We start from the raw sequence: 18,423 nt of genomic DNA on the forward strand, positions 1-18,423 counted from the left end.
TTATGATGGTTTTAACTTGCTGGTGGTTGAGGAGCTCATATCATGTTGACGGAATCCGGCAACGGCGGACCGTAGAGTTTGCCAGAAGTGTTCCGAGAAACTTGTGGTAGTGCACGATGGTCCTACAAATAGGTACACAAATATTGAGTGTTGGGTGAACTTTAATGTTGCAGTTATGTAAACAAAGAGGATAAGCAAGTTATGGGTGAGAGTGAAGCTTGGATGTGGTGAAGATGGCTGGTGTAGGGAGGACACACACCACCTTCAACCTCATACTACCGCATAACTGACGTCTTGTTTGTTCCTTAACCCTGGCAAGTAGTTTTTCCAGAAGTTATGTAACTCATAACTCTCAGCTCTGTTGGAAAACAGGCTGGGGTTGCATATTCAATGATTTGTCTCCCATAGGTTGAAAAAAAGGTTACTTCTTCTTTATAAAAGTTAGAAATGTACTTTGACTTTGTAGACTTTGAACTAGTAACTTGACTAGAGTCTAGTCGGCCTAGTCGGATAGGCCGTGTTTTTAATCCGGATGATCAGGCTGCGTTCGAGTTTGTCGAAACGGTTGCAATTACAGGGCACAGATCCCTCTCCTGTAGCAGCATCACTTTCGATAGATTCTCTGGATGATTGATGGATGGATGATTGGCAGTTCTCACGTTAACAAATTTAAAACAGTTTTTTGACAAACAAGAAACGCCACATTCCTTTGATGTTTAAAATTTTTATCTCTGTCAGTGTGTGTGTCTTGATTCCTATGTGTCTTGATTCCTGTGTGTCTTGATTCCGTGCGTGTCTTGATTCCTTGTGTGTCTTGATTCCGTGTATGTGTCTTGATTCCGTGTGTGTCTTGATTCCGTTTGAGTCTTGATTCCGTGTGTGTCTTGATTCCGTGTGTGTATTGATTCCGTGTGAGTCTTGATTCCGTGTGTGCTTGATTCCGTTTGAGTCTTGATTCCGTGTGTGTCTTGATTCCGTGTGTGTATTGATTCCGTGTGAGTCTTGATTCCGTGTGTGTATTGATTCCATGTGAGTCTTGATTCCGTGTGTGTCTTGATTCCGTGTGTGTCTTGATTCCGTTTGAGTCTTGATTCCGTTTGAGTCTTGATTCTGTGTGTGTCTTGATTCCGTTTGAGTCTTGATTCCGTTTGAGTCTTGATTCCGTGTGTGTCTTGATTCCGTGTGTGTATTGATTCCGTGTGAGTCTTGATTCCGTGTGTGTCTTGATTCCGTGTGTGTCTTGATTCCGTGTGTGTCTTGTTTCCGTTTGAGTCTTGATTCCGTTTGAGTCTTGATTCCGTGTGAGTCTTGATTCCGTGTGTGTATTGATTCCTTGTGAGTCTTGATTTCGTGTGTGTCTTGAGTGTGTGTGTGTGTCTTGATTCCGTGTGTGTCTTGATTCCGTGTGTGTCTTGATTCCGTGTGTGTCTTGAGTGTGTGTGTGTCTTGATTCCGTGTGTGTCTTGATTCCGTGTGTGTCTTGATTCCAAGTGTGTCTTGATTCCGTTTGAGTCTTGATTCCGTGTGAGTCTTGATTCCGTATGTGTCAGTGTCCGTCATAGTCTATGAGTGTCAGTGTCAGTGTCATTATCCCTGGGGTTTTGAGTCCAGGATGCCATTTGTGTCCCCTCAAATTGCCTCCCTTATCTCCACCTTGGGATCTTGTCAGGGTCCATGTGTGTCTTGATTCTATGTGTGTCTTGATTCCGTGTGTGTCTTGATTCCGTGTGTGTCTTGAGTCCGTGTGTGTCTTGAGTCCGTGTGTCTTGAGTGCGTCTGTGTCTTGATCCCGTGTGTGTCTTGAATCCGTCTGTGTTTTGATCCCGTGTGTGTCTTGAGTCCGTGTGTGTCTTGAGTCCGTGTGTGTCTTGAGTCCGTGTGTGTCTTGATCCCGTGTGTGTCTTGAGTCCGCATGTGTCTTGATCCTGTGTCTTGAGTCCGTGTTTCTTCTGAGGCCGTGTACGTCTTGATTGTCCGGGTGTCTTTGGGGTTTTGGGTCCAGGAAGCTATTTGTGTCGACCCAAATTGCCTCCCTTCTCCCCACCTGAAATCCAGGTGGATTGAATGACCTGCCCGAGGTCAGTGGATCCAGGTATCCATCCGTGGGCCCCCGGATTTCAACCCTTCCCCACATTCCATGGGGTCAGTCAATCAATCTTCGGCTATCCAGAGAATCTATCGAAACTGAAGTTCCTACAGGAGGGGACACACAGAGAAATCTGTGCCCTGTACTTGCAACCATTCCGACAGGCTCGAACGCAGGTCTATCCGGATTAAGAACATGTTCTATCCGACTAGGCCACGCTGGAGTTGCCTTTTGAATAAAATTTGGCACTTGTAATTATATCTCGTAGTAAGGTTTGTCAGTGTCTATTTATCAACATTTGCAATGATTGACGTGTGAAGTTGTGAGTTTGTGTTGACAGTTAGAAATACATGACAGCTTATTCGATGAGGTTGCAGTCCAGTGACGCAGTTTCATGAATGAATATTGGAGAATTTAGGCAAACTGACACGTGTGTGTGTGTGTGTGTGTGTGTGTGTGTGTGTGTGTGTGTGTGTGTGTGTGTGTGTGTGTGTGTGTGTTTAAAGGGATGCATTAATTAATATTTAGTGTGATGTGTGTCCAAATGAGTTTGTGATTCAAGCAATCCAATACCTAATATGTGCTAATTTAGGCCTCGTTTTGTATATAAATATATGTATGTTTTACTAGGGAATGAAAATCCGGTATGTTTTATTCCAAGTTTTTTTCAACAATAAATAGTACATATGCGAACGAAGGGTTTGGCTGGGTAAGTATAGCGTTGTGGCGGCCATTTTCTCTGGTGGGCAGGGGGCGGGGGGGGGAGGAGGGTTGTCTCTGGTGAGGGTAGTTATGTTTGGGCCTCGGTTGGGGGGTAGGTGTTGGTAGGGGGGCGGAGGGAGCAGCAGAGGGGGGTATGAGGGGTGGGGGGACTGAATGGCATGGGGTTGCCAGTTTAGTGATTAAGATATTAATTTGTGGAGATAGGTTATATATGGAAAGGTGTTCAGGAAGGAATAAGAAAAGTGTTTCGAACTGATGTAAGTATATGAGTTATAGTGATTCATGTTAGAAGGAAGATACGTGCTTAAAAAGGTGTAGAGATTTGTAGTTGACTTTATTTGGTAATAATGTGTTAATTAACGGTAAAGGACCATTGGAGATAGATATTCAACAGCATATTGAGTGGACAAGTTTTAGTAGGCAGGAAGGCAGGCAGAAAGAGAGAATGGACTAATAAATAGGTATACATTTTTTTTCGGATGGTACACTTTAATAATCATAGGTACATATTTCAATGTGCGACATTCTTGCGCGCGCGCGCACACACACACACACACATAGAAATAGATCCCACCTGCTCATCATGGGCGACTTCAATCACGGAAAGATTGACTGGGAGAACAAGGAACCGCATGGAGGCGAGGATACGTGGAGAGCCAAACTATTGGAGGTAGTGACAAGCAACTTTTTAACCCAGCATGTCGGAGAACCCACAAGGATGAGAGGCAATGACGAACCAGCGAGACTCGACCTAGTCTTCACTCTGAACGACTCCGACATAAGAGAAATTGGTTTTGAGGACCCAGTAGGAATGAGCGACCACAGTGTACTGGTGTTTGAGTACTTGATTGAAGAAGGGTTATTGAACTCGAGGAGGGATACCGAAACCAAAAGGTTAGCATACCGAAAGGGAAACTATGAGGGGATAAGAAAATTCCTAACAGATATAGCATGGGAAACAGAGCTCAGGGGAAAGACGGCCCAAGATATGATGGATTACATCACGCAGAAGTGCAAGGACGCAGCAAACAAGTTTGTCCCAGTCCAAAAGGAAAACAGAGAAATGAAGATGAGAAACCCATGGTTTAATCAAAGATGTAGGCTAGCTAAGCAGCAAAGTAAAAGGGCATGGAGAAACTATAGGAATAACAGGACACTGGAGAGCAGAGAAAGATACCAGAATGCCAGGAATGAATATGTCAGGATGAGAAGAGAGGCAGAAAGACAATACGAAAATGACATCGCAAGCAAGGCAAAGACTCAGCCTAAATTGTTGCATAGCCACATTAGGAGAAAAACAACAGTAAAGGAACAGGTTATGAGATTAAGGATAGGGGCGGAAGGATTCACTACAAATGACAAGGAAGTGTGTGAGGAATTGAATAAGAAATTCCAGGAGGTCTTCACCTTAGAACAAGGAGAAATTCCAGAGGTAAGTGAGGGAATAGCTAACCAGGAACCACTGGAAGAGTTTGAGATTACCAGTGGGGAAGTAAGGAAGTGTTTACTAGAGTTGGACGTGACGAAGGCTATAGGCCCAGATGGAATCTCCCCTTGGGTTCTAAAGGAAGGAGCAAGAGAACTGAGCCTACCACTCTCCATAGTGTATAACAAATCACTGGCAACAGGGGAACTGCCAGATATTTGGAAAGCAGCTAACGTAGTCCCGATATACAAGAAAGGGGATAGACAGGAGGCACTGAACTACAGGCCAGTGTCCCTAACCTGCATACCATGCAAGCTGATGGAGAAGATTGTGCGAAAAAAACTAGTGGAGCATCTGGAGCGAAGGAACTTTGTAACACAGCATCAACATGGGTTCAGGGATGGCAGGTCCTGCCTCACAGGGTTACTTGAATTCTACGACCAGGCAACAAAAATAAGGCAAGAAAGAGAAGGGTGGGCAGACTGCATATTTTTGGATTGTCAGAAAGCCTTTGATACAGTACCACACAAGAGGCTAGTGCGAAAGTTGGAGATGCAGGCTGGAGTGAGAGGGAAGGTACTCCGGTGGATAGAGGAATACCTAAGCAACAGGAGACAACGAGTCTGTGTGAGGGGTGAGGCCTCAGATTGGCGAGACGTCACAAGTGGAGTCCCGCAGGGGTCAGTCCTTGGACCTATACTGTTTCTGGTATGTGTAAATGATCTCCCAGAGGGTATAGATTCGTTCCTCTCAATGTTTGCCGACGATGCAAAAATTATGAGGAGGATTGAAACAGAGGATGATAGTAGGAGGCTACAAGATGACCTGGATAGACTGAGTGAATGGTCCAACAAATGGCTGTTGAAGTTCAACCCGAGTAAATGCAAAGTAATGAAACTAGGCAGTGGAAACAGGAGGCCAGGCAGAGGATACAGAATAGGAGATGAAGTACTTAATGAAACAGACAGAGAGAAAGATCTAGGAGTTGATATCACACCAAACCTGTCTCCTGAAGCCCACATAAAGAGAATAACGTCTGCGGCATATGCGAGGCTGGCTAACATCAGAACGGCGTTCAGGAACCTGTGTAAGGAATCATTCAGAATCTTGTACACCACATATGTAAGACCAATCCTGGAGTATGCGGCCCCAGCATGGAGCCCGTACCTTGTCAAGCACAAGACGAAGCTGGAAAAAGTCCAAAGGTATGCTACTAGACTAGTCCCAGAACTAAGAGGCATGAGTTATGAGGAAAGGCTGCGGGAAATGCACCTCACGACGCTGGAAGACAGAAGAGTAAGGGGGGACATGATCACAACCTACAAAATCCTCAGGGAATCGATCGGGTAAACAAGGATGAACTATTCAACACTGGTGGGACGCGAACAAGGGGACACAGGTGGAAGCTGAGTACCCAAATGAGCCACAGAGACGTTAGAAAGAACTTTTTCAGTGTCAGAGTAGTTAGTAAATGGAATGCAATAGGAAGTGATGTGGTGGAGGCTGACTCCATACACAGTTTCAAATGTAGATATGATAGAGCCCAATAGGCTCAGGAATCTGTACACCAGTTGATTGACGGTTGAGAGGCGGGACCAAAGAGCCAGAGCTCAACCCCCGCAAGCACAATTAGGTGAGTACACACACATACATATATACTAACATACATACAGTCTCGACAGTCAAATTGCAGAAACTGTCACAATTATGACAAGGATCACTCATATTGGATATATACACACAGAAAAATTCACGTCGATAAGTCACTCCAATTACACGTATCTACACACACAGACAACATATTTCAGTGAGTGTGGCCCATAGTATACATTAATATTCACACATGCCAGCCCATTCACTATTAATTGGTGTACATATTCATTCACTTACATGTTTATTTGTCTCTTTCTTATAAAATATTCACACAAACACTGAAAGGAATCTTTCAGAACATTATATGCCAAATATGTCAGACCCATCCTGAAGTATGCAGCTCCAGCATGGAGTCCATATCTAGTCAAGCATAAGACTAAACTGGAAAAGATTCAAAGGTTTGCCACCACACTAGTACCCGAGCTAAGAGGTATGAGCTACGAGGAGCGACTACGGGAATCAAACCTCACTTCGTTGGAAGACAGAAGAGTTAGGGGGCACATGATCACCACATTCAAGATTCTCAAGGGAATTGATAGGGTAGATAAAGACAGGCTATTTAACAGAAGGGGCACACGCACTAGGGGACACAAGTGGAAACTGAGTGCCCAAATGAGCCACAGAGTTATTAGAAAGAACCTTTTTAGTGTCAGAGTGGTTGACAAATGGAATGCATTAGGAAGTGATGTGGTGGAGGCTGACTCCATGCACAGTTTCAAGTGTAGATATGATAGAGCCCAATAGGCTCTAACCTGTACACCTGTTGATTGACGTTGTGAGGCGGGACCAAAGAGCCAGAGCTCAACCCCCGCATGCACAATAAGGTGAGTACAATTAGTTGAGTACACACAAACTCATTGATAATTTTTTTCTGGAACACAACCCGACAAACCGTTAAACAACCAGGAACCTACTCACTGCTTCGTGAAGAAAATCGTTCAGTTAAGGATTGGTGCCTAGTCAATCCGCTCTTTCCGGCTAGCCAGGATATGAACCCAGGCGAAATCGCTTGAGAAGTGCGAGATGAGTGCCTTGCCACTGATCCACAGGGACTGCCCAAATATGAATGCCACCAACAGCACTAGCAGTTGGTGTTACCAGGCAGGTTACCCATCCAATTACTAACCAAATTGAAAGTTGCTTAACTTGGCTAATGGGACGAGAAGCAGTGTCCTTTAAGTGGTAGTATGGCCGTTGTTATTGTATACAAGTGGTAACCAATAACTTGTCAGTGAGTGAGTGATGATAATGGTAACTGCAGCGGAGGATACTCACACATACCAGCCAATTCTCCATTAATGATAATACTTATAGCAACTATTTAGTCAAACAAACCAACCAAAAGTGGACTATTGCACTAACATGGAAATGTTTGGATGCCATTGATCTCGCACAAATTGCTCATAAATGCCACACGCTGGTATTTAAAGAACCTAAACAATCCTCTTCAAAGAACGAATGACTTCTCTTAGGCCTTGGATTATGCTCTCTTAGGCTTCATTGACAGTACTTATAACTTCTTTGAGTCGGGAGACAGGCAGTCTATATATATACATGTTAGGCTTATATAGTGGTCTCGAAAACCCCACCCCACAAGGTCAAACTAACCCTCACTCACCAGGATGCCAGTGGGTCACTAACTCCTGGATACCTATTTATTGCTAGGTGAACAGATTCATTAGGTGTTAGGAAACGCTACGAACAATTACAGCCATGCCCGACCGCGATTCGAACCCTGGAATCCCATATTGTGAGTCGAGAAGGAACACATCATTCATGTTACATATTTATGTGAACTCACCTATTTATGTCAGGAGGATCGAGCATTAATCTTAGAGTCTGCCTTTTGTCCGCCTGCCTTTGAGTCTGCCTTTCTGTCCGTCGGTTGTTTATAGCAATAACTCATGGCCTATTTCCTAACCTAACCAAGCCTAACCTATACCCTACCCTAACCTATAACCTACCACAATCTATAGCCAAACCTATTAACTAACCAAACCTAATCTAAACCTAACCTAACCTACACCTAAACCTAACCTAACCTAACCAAAATAACCTAATGTAACCAAACCAAACATAACCTAACTTAACCTAAACTAACCTAACCAAAACTAACCTAACTATACTAACCTAACCTAACTAACTAACCTAACCTAACCTAACCTAACCTAACCAAACCTAACCTAACTATTCTAACCTAACCTAACTAACCTAACCTAACTAACCTAACCTAACCTAACTAGCCTAACCAAACTTAACCTAACCTAACCTAACTAACCTAACCTAACTAACCTAACCTAACTAACCTAATCTAACCTAACTAACCTAACCAAACTTAACCTAACCTAACCTATCCTAACCTAACCTAACCAACACCCACCTCGCAAGATCAAACACCTAAACTGACCCTGACCTAACCCTCACCAGGATGCAATCCTACTAGAAGCTCACAACTCCTGGATACCTGTTTACTGCTCGGAGAACAGAGACATTAGGTGATAGGAAACGCCACCTTAATTTCAATCCTGCCTGTCCGGGTTTCGATCCAGGAATCCCCGATTGTTAGTCTAGAAGGAACACATACATGTTTCATATCTCTGTGTACTCACCTATTTCTACTTGCAGGACCGAGCAACAGTTTTTGAACGTTGACATTATAGCCGCCTGTTGTTTAAAGCAATGATTCCTGGTCATATCTCTGATTCTCGGTCATATCAACTTTTAAAATTATGAATGGAGTTTGCATCTACAACTGTGGGTTTTCGTAAGTTTGTTCTCACCTAGTTGTATTCACCTAGTTGTGTTTGCTAGGTTTGACCTTCAGATCTTTGGTCCCTCCTCTCAACCATCTCAATTGCTCAAGTAGTTTTTCCAGAAGTTATGTAACTCATAACTCTCAGCTCTGTTGGAAAACAGGCTGGGGTTGCATATTCAATGATTTGTCTCCCATAGGTTGAAAAAAAGGTTACTTCTTCTTTATAAAAGTTAGAAATGTACTTTGACTTTGTAGACTTTGAACTAGTAACTTGACTAGAGTCTAGTCGGCCTAGTCGGATAGGCCGTTTTTAATCCGGATGATCAGGCTGCGTTCGAGTTTGTCGAAACGGTTGCAATTACAGGGCACAGATCCCTCTCCTGTAGCAGCATCACTTTCGATAGATTCTCTGGATGATTGATGGATGGATGATTGGCAGTTCTCACGTTAACAAATTTAAAACAGTTTTTTGACAAACAAGAAACGCCACATTCCTTTGATGTTTAAAATTTTTATCTCTGTCAGTGTGTGTGTCTTGATTCCTATGTGTTGATTCCTGTGTGTCTTGATTCCGTGCGTGTCTTGATTCCTTGTGTGTCTTGATTCCGTGTATGTGTCTTGATTCCGTGTGTGTCTTGATTCCGTTTGAGTCTTGATTCCGTGTGTGTCTTGATTCCGTGTGTGTATTGATTCCGTGTGAGTCTTGATTCCGTGTGTGCATTGATTCCTTTGAGTCTTGATTCCGTGTGTGTCTTGATTCCGTGTGTGTATTGATTCCGTGTGAGTCTTGATTCCGTGTGTGTATTGATTCCATGTGAGTCTTGATTCCGTGTGTGTCTTGATTCCGTGTGTGTCTTGATTCCGTTTGAGTCTTGATTCCGTTTGAGTCTTGATTCTGTGTGTGTCTTGATTCCGTTTGAGTCTTGATTCCGTTTGAGTCTTGATTCCGTGTGTGTCTTGATTCCGTGTGTGTATTGATTCCGTGTGAGTCTTGATTCCGTGTGTGTCTTGATTCCGTGTGTGTCTTGATTCCGTGTGTGTCTTGTTTCCGTTTGAGTCTTGATTCCGTTTGAGTCTTGATTCCGTGTGAGTCTTGATTCCGTGTGTGTATTGATTCCTTGTGAGTCTTGATTTCGTGTGTGTCTTGAGTGTGTGTGTGTCTTGATTCCGTGTGTGTCTTGATTCCGTGTGTGTCTTGATTCCGTGTGTGTCTTGAGTGTGTGTGTGTCTTGATTCCGTGTGTGTCTTGATTCCGTGTGTGTCTTGATTCCAAGTGTGTCTTGATTCCGTTTGAGTCTTGATTCCGTGTGAGTCTTGATTCCGTATGTGTCAGTGTCCGTCATAGTCTATGAGTGTCAGTGTCAGTGTCATTATCCCTGGGGTTTTGAGTCCAGGATGCCATTTGTGTCCCCTCAAATTGCCTCCCTTATCTCCACCTTGGGATCTTGTCAGGGTCCATGTGTGTCTTGATTCTATGTGTGTCTTGATTCCGTGTGTGTCTTGATTCCGTGTGTGTCTTGAGTCCGTGTGTGTCTTGAGTCCGTGTGTGTCTTGAGTGCGTCTGTGTCTTGATCCCGTGTGTGTCTTGAATCCGTCTGTGTCTTGATCCCGTGTGTGTCTTGAGTCCGTGTGTGTCTTGAGTCCGTGTGTGTCTTGAGTCCGTGTGTGTCTTGATCCCGTGTGTGTCTTGAGTCCGCATGTGTCTTGATCCTGTGTCTTGAGTCCGTGTTTCTTCTGAGGCCGTGTACGTCTTGATTGTCCGGGTGTCTTTGGGGTTTTGGGTCCAGGAAGCTATTTGTGTCGACCCAAATTGCCTCCCTTCTCCCCACCTGAAATCCAGGTGGATTGAATGACCTGCCCGAGGTCAGTGGATCCAGGTATCCATCCGTGGGCCCCCGGATTTCAACCCTTCCCCACATTCCATGGGGTCAGTCAATCAATCTTCGGCTATCCAGAGAATCTATCGAAACTGAAGTTCCTACAGGAGGGGACACACAGAGAAATCTGTGCCCTGTACTTGCAACCATTCCGACAGGCTCGAACGCAGGTCTATCCGGATTAAGAACATGTTCTATCCGACTAGGCCACGCTGGAGTTGCCTTTTGAATAAAATTTGGCACTTGTAATTATATCTCGTAGTAAGGTTTGTCAGTGTCTATTTATCAACATTTGCAATGATTGACGTGTGAAGTTGTGAGTTTGTGTTGACAGTTAGAAATACATGACAGCTTATTCGATGAGGTTGCAGTCCAGTGACGCAGTTTCATGAATGAATATTGGAGAATTTAGGCAAACTGACACGTGTGTGTGTGTGTGTGTGTGTGTGTGTGTGTGTGTGTGTGTGTGTGTGTGTGTGTGTGTGTGTGTGTGTGTTTAAAGGGATGCATTAATTAATATTTAGTGTGATGTGTGTCCAAATGAGTTTGTGATTCAAGCAATCCAATACCTAATATGTGCTAATTTAGGCCTCGTTTTGTATATAAATATATGTATGTTTTACTAGGGAATGAAAATCCGGTATGTTTTATTCCAAGTTTTTTTCAACAATAAATAGTACATATGCGAACGAAGGGTTTGGCTGGGTAAGTATAGCGTTGTGGCGGCCATTTTCTCTGGTGGGCAGGGGGCGGGGGGGGGAGGAGGGTTGTCTCTGGTGAGGGTAGTTATGTTTGGGCCTCGGTTGGGGGGTAGGTGTTGGTAGGGGGGCGGAGGGAGCAGCAGAGGGGGGTATGAGGGGGGGGGGACTGAATGGCATGGGGTTGCCAGTTTAGTGATTAAGATATTAATTTGTGGAGATAGGTTATATATGGAAAGGTGTTCAGGAAGGAATAAGAAAAGTGTTTCGAACTGATGTAAGTATATGAGTTATAGTGATTCATGTTAGAAGGAAGATACGTGCTTAAAAAGGTGTAGAGATTTGTAGTTGACTTTATTTGGTTAATAATGTGTTAATTAACGGTAAAGGACCATTGGAGATAGATATTCAACAGCATATTGAGTGGACAAGTTTTAGTAGGCAGGAAGGCAGGCAGAAAGAGAGAATGGACTAATAAATAGGTATACATTTTTTTTCTCGGATGGTACACTTTAATAATCATAGGTACATATTTCAATGTGCGACATTCTTGCGCGCGCGCGCACACACACAAACACACACATAGAAATAGATCCCACCTGCTCATCATGGGCGACTTCAATCACGGAAAGATTGACTGGGAGAACAAGGAACCGCATGGAGGCGAGGATACGTGGAGAGCCAAACTATTGGAGGTAGTGACAAGCAACTTTTTAACCCAGCATGTCGGAGAACCCACAAGGATGAGAGGCAATGACGAACCAGCGAGACTCGACCTAGTCTTCACTCTGAACGACTCCGACATAAGAGAAATTGGTTTTGAGGACCCAGTAGGAATGAGCGACCACAGTGTACTGGTGTTTGAGTACTTGATTGAAGAAGGGTTATTGAACTCGAGGAGGGATACCGAAACCAAAAGGTTAGCATACCGAAAGGGAAACTATGAGGGGATAAGAAAATTCCTAACAGATATAGCATGGGAAACAGAGCTCAGGGGAAAGACGGCCCAAGATATGATGGATTACATCACGCAGAAGTGCAAGGACGCAGCAAACAAGTTTGTCCCAGTCCAAAAGGAAAACAGAGAAATGAAGATGAGAAACCCATGGTTTAATCAAAGATGTAGGCTAGCTAAGCAGCAAAGTAAAAGGGCATGGAGAAACTATAGGAATAACAGGACACTGGAGAGCAGAGAAAGATACCAGAATGCCAGGAATGAATATGTCAGGATGAGAAGAGAGGCAGAAAGACAATACGAAAATGACATCGCAAGCAAGGCAAAGACTCAGCCTAAATTGTTGCATAGCCACATTAGGAGAAAAACAACAGTAAAGGAACAGGTTATGAGATTAAGGATAGGGGCGGAAGGATTCACTACAAATGACAAGGAAGTGTGTGAGGAATTGAATAAGAAATTCCAGGAGGTCTTCACCTTAGAACAAGGAGAAATTCCAGAGGTAAGTGAGGGAATAGCTAACCAGGAACCACTGGAAGAGTTTGAGATTACCAGTGGGGAAGTAAGGAAGTGTTTACTAGAGTTGGACGTGACGAAGGCTATAGGCCCAGATGGAATCTCCCCTTGGGTTCTAAAGGAAGGAGCAAGAGAACTGAGCCTACCACTCTCCATAGTGTATAACAAATCACTGGCAACAGGGGAACTGCCAGATATTTGGAAAGCAGCTAACGTAGTCCCGATATACAAGAAAGGGGATAGACAGGAGGCACTGAACTACAGGCCAGTGTCCCTAACCTGCATACCATGCAAGCTGATGGAGAAGATTGTGCGAAAAAAACTAGTGGAGCATCTGGAGCGAAGGAACTTTGTAACACAGCATCAACATGGGTTCAGGGATGGCAGGTCCTGCCTCACAGGGTTACTTGAATTCTACGACCAGGCAACAAAAATAAGGCAAGAAAGAGAAGGGTGGGCAGACTGCATATTTTTGGATTGTCAGAAAGCCTTTGATACAGTACCACACAAGAGGCTAGTGCGAAAGTTGGAGATGCAGGCTGGAGTGAGAGGGAAGGTACTCCGGTGGATAGAGGAATACCTAAGCAACAGGAGACAACGAGTCTGTGTGAGGGGTGAGGCCTCAGATTGGCGAGACGTCACAAGTGGAGTCCCGCAGGGGTCAGTCCTTGGACCTATACTGTTTCTGGTATGTGTAAATGATCTCCCAGAGGGTATAGATTCGTTCCTCTCAATGTTTGCCGACGATGCAAAAATTATGAGGAGGATTGAAACAGAGGATGATAGTAGGAGGCTACAAGATGACCTGGATAGACTGAGTGAATGGTCCAACAAATGGCTGTTGAAGTTCAACCCGAGTAAATGCAAAGTAATGAAACTAGGCAGTGGAAACAGGAGGCCAGGCAGAGGATACAGAATAGGAGATGAAGTACTTAATGAAACAGACAGAGAGAAAGATCTAGGAGTTGATATCACACCAAACCTGTCTCCTGAAGCCCACATAAAGAGAATAACGTCTGCGGCATATGCGAGGCTGGCTAACATCAGAACGGCGTTCAGGAACCTGTGTAAGGAATCATTCAGAATCTTGTACACCACATATGTAAGACCAATCCTGGAGTATGCGGCCCCAGCATGGAGCCCGTACCTTGTCAAGCACAAGACGAAGCTGGAAAAAGTCCAAAGGTATGCTACTAGACTAGTCCCAGAACTAAGAGGCATGAGTTATGAGGAAAGGCTGCGGGAAATGCACCTCACGACGCTGGAAGACAGAAGAGTAAGGGGGGACATGATCACAACCTACAAAATCCTCAGGGGAATCGATCGGGTAAACAAGGATGAACTATTCAACACTGGTGGGACGCGAACAAGGGGACACAGGTGGAAGCTGAGTACCCAAATGAGCCACAGAGACGTTAGAAAGAACTTTTTCAGTGTCAGAGTAGTTAGTAAATGGAATGCAATAGGAAGTGATGTGGTGGAGGCTGACTCCATACACAGTTTCAAATGTAGATATGATAGAGCCCAATAGGCTCAGGAATCTGTACACCAGTTGATTGACGGTTGAGAGGCGGGACCAAAGAGCCAGAGCTCAACCCCCGCAAGCACAATTAGGTGAGTACAATTAGGTGAGTACACACACATACATATATACTAACATACATACAGTCTCGACAGTCAAATTGCAGAAACTGTCACAATTATGACAAGGATCACTCATATTGGATATATACACACAGAAAAATTCACGTCGATAAGTCACTCCAATTACACGTATCTACACACACAGACAACATATTTCAGTGAGTGTGGCCCATAGTATACATTAATATTCACACATGCCAGCCCATTCACTATTAATTGGTGTACATATTCATTCACTTACATGTTTATTTGTCTCTTTCTTATAAAATATTCACACAAACACTGAAAGGAATCTTTCAGAACATTATATGCCAAATATGTCAGACCCATCCTGAAGTATGCAGCTCCAGCATGGAGTCCATATCTAGTCAAGCATAAGACTAAACTGGAAAAGATTCAAAGGTTTGCCACCACACTAGTACCCGAGCTAAGAGGTATGAGCTACGAGGAGCGACTACGGGAATCAAACCTCACTTCGTTGGAAGACAGAAGAGTTAGGGGGCACATGATCACCACATTCAAGATTCTCAAGGGAATTGATAGGGTAGATAAAGACAGGCTATTTAACAGAAGGGGCACACGCACTAGGGGACACAAGTGGAAACTGAGTGCCCAAATGAGCCACAGAGTTATTAGAAAGAACCTTTTTAGTGTCAGAGTGGTTGACAAATGGAATGCATTAGGAAGTGATGTGGTGGAGGCTGACTCCATGCACAGTTTCAAGTGTAGATATGATAGAGCCCAATAGGCTCTAACCTGTACACCTGTTGATTGACGGTTGTGAGGCGGGACCAAAGAGCCAGAGCTCAACCCCCGCATGCACAATAAGGTGAGTACAATTAGTTGAGTACACACAAACTCATTGATAATTTTTTTCTGGAACACAACCCGACAAACCGTTAAACAACCAGGAACCTACTCACTGCTTCGTGAAGAAAATCGTTCAGTTAAGGATTGGTGCCTAGTCAATCCGCTCTTTCCGGCTAGCCAGGATATGAACCCAGGCGAAATCGCTTGAGAAGTGCGAGATGAGTGCCTTGCCACTGATCCACAGGGACTGCCCAAATATGAATGCCACCAACAGCACTAGCAGTTGGTGTTACCAGGCAGGTTACCCATCCAATTACTAACCAAATTGAAAGTTGCTTAACTTGGCTAATGGGACGAGAAGCAGTGTCCTTTAAGTGGTAGTATGGCCGTTGTTATTGTATACAAGTGGTAACCAATAACTTGTCAGTGAGTGAGTGATGATAATGGTAACTGCAGCGGAGGATACTCACACATACCAGCCAATTCTCCATTAATGATAATACTTATAGCAACTATTTAGTCAAACAAACCAACCAAAAGTGGACTATTGCACTAACATGGAAATGTTTGGATGCCATTGATCTCGCACAAATTGCTCATAAATGCCACACGCTGGTATTTAAAGAACCTAAACAATCCTCTTCAAAGAACGAATGACTTCTCTTAGGCCTTGGATTATGCTCTCTTAGGCTTCATTGACAGTACTTATAACTTCTTTGAGTCGGGAGACAGGCAGTCTATATATATACATGTTAGGCTTATATAGTGGTCTCGAAAACCCCACCCCACAAGGTCAAACTAACCCTCACTCACCAGGATGCCAGTGGGTCACTAACTCCTGGATACCTATTTATTGCTAGGTGAACAGATTCATTAGGTGTTAGGAAACGCTACGAACAATTACAGCCATGCCGACCGCGATTCGAACCCTGGAATCCCATATTGTGAGTCGAGAAGGAACACATCATTCATGTTACATATTTATGTGAACTCACCTATTTATGTCAGGAGGATCGAGCATTAATCTTAGGTCTGCCTTTTGTCCGCCTGCCTTTGAGTCTGCCTTTCTGTCTGTCGGTTGTTTATAGCAATAACTCATGGCCTATTTCCTAACCTAACCGAGCCTAACCTATACCCTACCCTAACCTATAACCTACCACAATCTATAGCCAAACCTATTAACTAACCAAACCTAATCTAAACCTAACCTAACCTACACCTAAACCTAACCTAACCTAACCAAAATAACCTAATGTAACCAAACCAAACATAACCTAACTTAACCTAAACTAACCTAACCAAAAACTAACCTAACTAACCTAACCTAACCTAACTAACCTAACCTAACCTAACCAAACCTAACCTAACTATTCTAACCTAACCTAACTAACCTAACCTAACTAACCTAACCTAACCTAACTAGCCTAACCAAACTTAACCTAACCTAACCTAACTAACCTAACCTAACTAACCCTAACTAACCTAACTAACCTAACCAAACTTAACCTAACCTAACCTATCCTAACCTAACCTAACCAACACCCACCTCGCAAGATCAAACACCTAAACTGACCCTGACCTAACCCTCACCAGGATGCAATCCTACTAGAAGCTCACAACTCCTGGATACCTGTTTACTGCTCGGAGAACAGAGACATTAGGTGATAGGAAACGCCACCTTAATTTCAATCCTGCCTGTCCGGGTTTCGATCCAGGAATCCCCGATTGTTAGTCTAGAAGGAACACATACATGTTTCATATCTCTGTGTACTCACCTATTTCTACTTGCAGGACCGAGCAACAGTTTTTGAACGTTGACATTATAGCCGCCTGTTGTTTAAAGCAATGATTCCTGGTCATATCTCTGATTCTCGGTCATATCAACTTTTAAAATTATGAATGGAGTTTGCATCTACAACTGTGGGTTTTCGTAAGTTTGTTCTCACCTAGTTGTATTCACCTAGTTGTGTTTGCTAGGTTTGACCTTCAGATCTTTGGTCCACCTCTCAACCATCTCAATTGCTCAAGTAGTTTTTCCAGAAGTTATGTAACTCATAACTCTCAGCTCTGTTGGAAAACAGGCTGGGGTTGCATATTCAATGATTTGTCTCCCATAGGTTGAAAAAAAGGTTACTTCTTCTTTATAAAAGTTAGAAATGTACTTTGACTTTGTAGACTTTGAACTAGTAACTTGACTAGAGTCTAGTCGGCCTAGTCGGATAGGCCGTGTTTTAATCCGGATGATCAGGCTGCGTTCGAGTTTGTCGAAACGGTTGCAATTACAGGGCACAGATCCCTCTCCAGTAGCAGCATCACTTTCGATAGATTCTCTGGATGATTGATGATGATTGGCAGTTCTCACGTTAACAAATTTAAAACAGTTTTTTGACAAACAAGAAACGCCACATTCCTTTGATGTTTAAAATTTTTATCTCTGTCAGTGTGTGTGTCTTGATTCCGTGTGTGTCTTGATCCGTGTGTGTCTTGATTCCGTGTGTGTCTTGATTCCGTTTGAGTCTTGATTCCGTGTGTGTCTTGATTCCGTGTGTGTATTGATTCCGTGTGAGTCTTGATTCCGTGTGTGTATTGATTCCATGTGAGTCTTGATTCCGTGTGTGTCTTGATTCCGTGTGTGTCTTGATTCCGTTGAGTCTTGATTCCGTTTGAGTCTTGATTCTGTGTGTGTCTTGATTCCGTTTGAGTCTTGATTCCGTTTGAGTCTTGATTCCGTGTGTGTCTTGATTCCGTGTGTGTATTGATTCCGTGTGAGTCTTGATTCCGTGTGTGTCTTGATTCCGTGTGTGTCTTGATTCCGTGTGTGTCTTGTTTCCGTTTGAGTCTTGATTCCGTTTGAGTCTTGATTCCGTGTGAGTCTTGATTCCGTGTGTGTATTGATTCCTTGTGAGTCTTGATTTCGTGTGTGTCTTGAGTGTGTGTGTCTTGATTCCGTGTGTGTCTTGATTCCGTGTGTGTCTTGATTCCGTGTGTGTCTTGATTCCGTGTGTGTCTTGAGTGTGTGTGTGTCTTGATTCCGTGTGTGTCTTGATTCCGTGTGTGTCTTGATTCCAGTGTGTCTTGATTCCGTTTGAGTCTTGATTCCGTGTGAGTCTTGATTCCGTATGTGTCAGTGTCCGTCATAGTCTATGAGTGTCAGTGTCAGTGTCATTATCCCTGGGGTTTTGAGTCCAGGATGCCATTTGTGTCCCCTCAAATTGCCTCCCTTATCTCCACCTTGGGATCTTGTCAGGGTCCATGTGTGTCTTGATTCTATGTGTGTCTT

The sequence above is a fragment of the Procambarus clarkii genome, chromosome 52, assembly GCF_040958095.1.
Source record: "Procambarus clarkii isolate CNS0578487 chromosome 52, FALCON_Pclarkii_2.0, whole genome shotgun sequence".
NCBI lineage: Eukaryota > Metazoa > Arthropoda > Malacostraca > Decapoda > Cambaridae > Procambarus > Procambarus clarkii.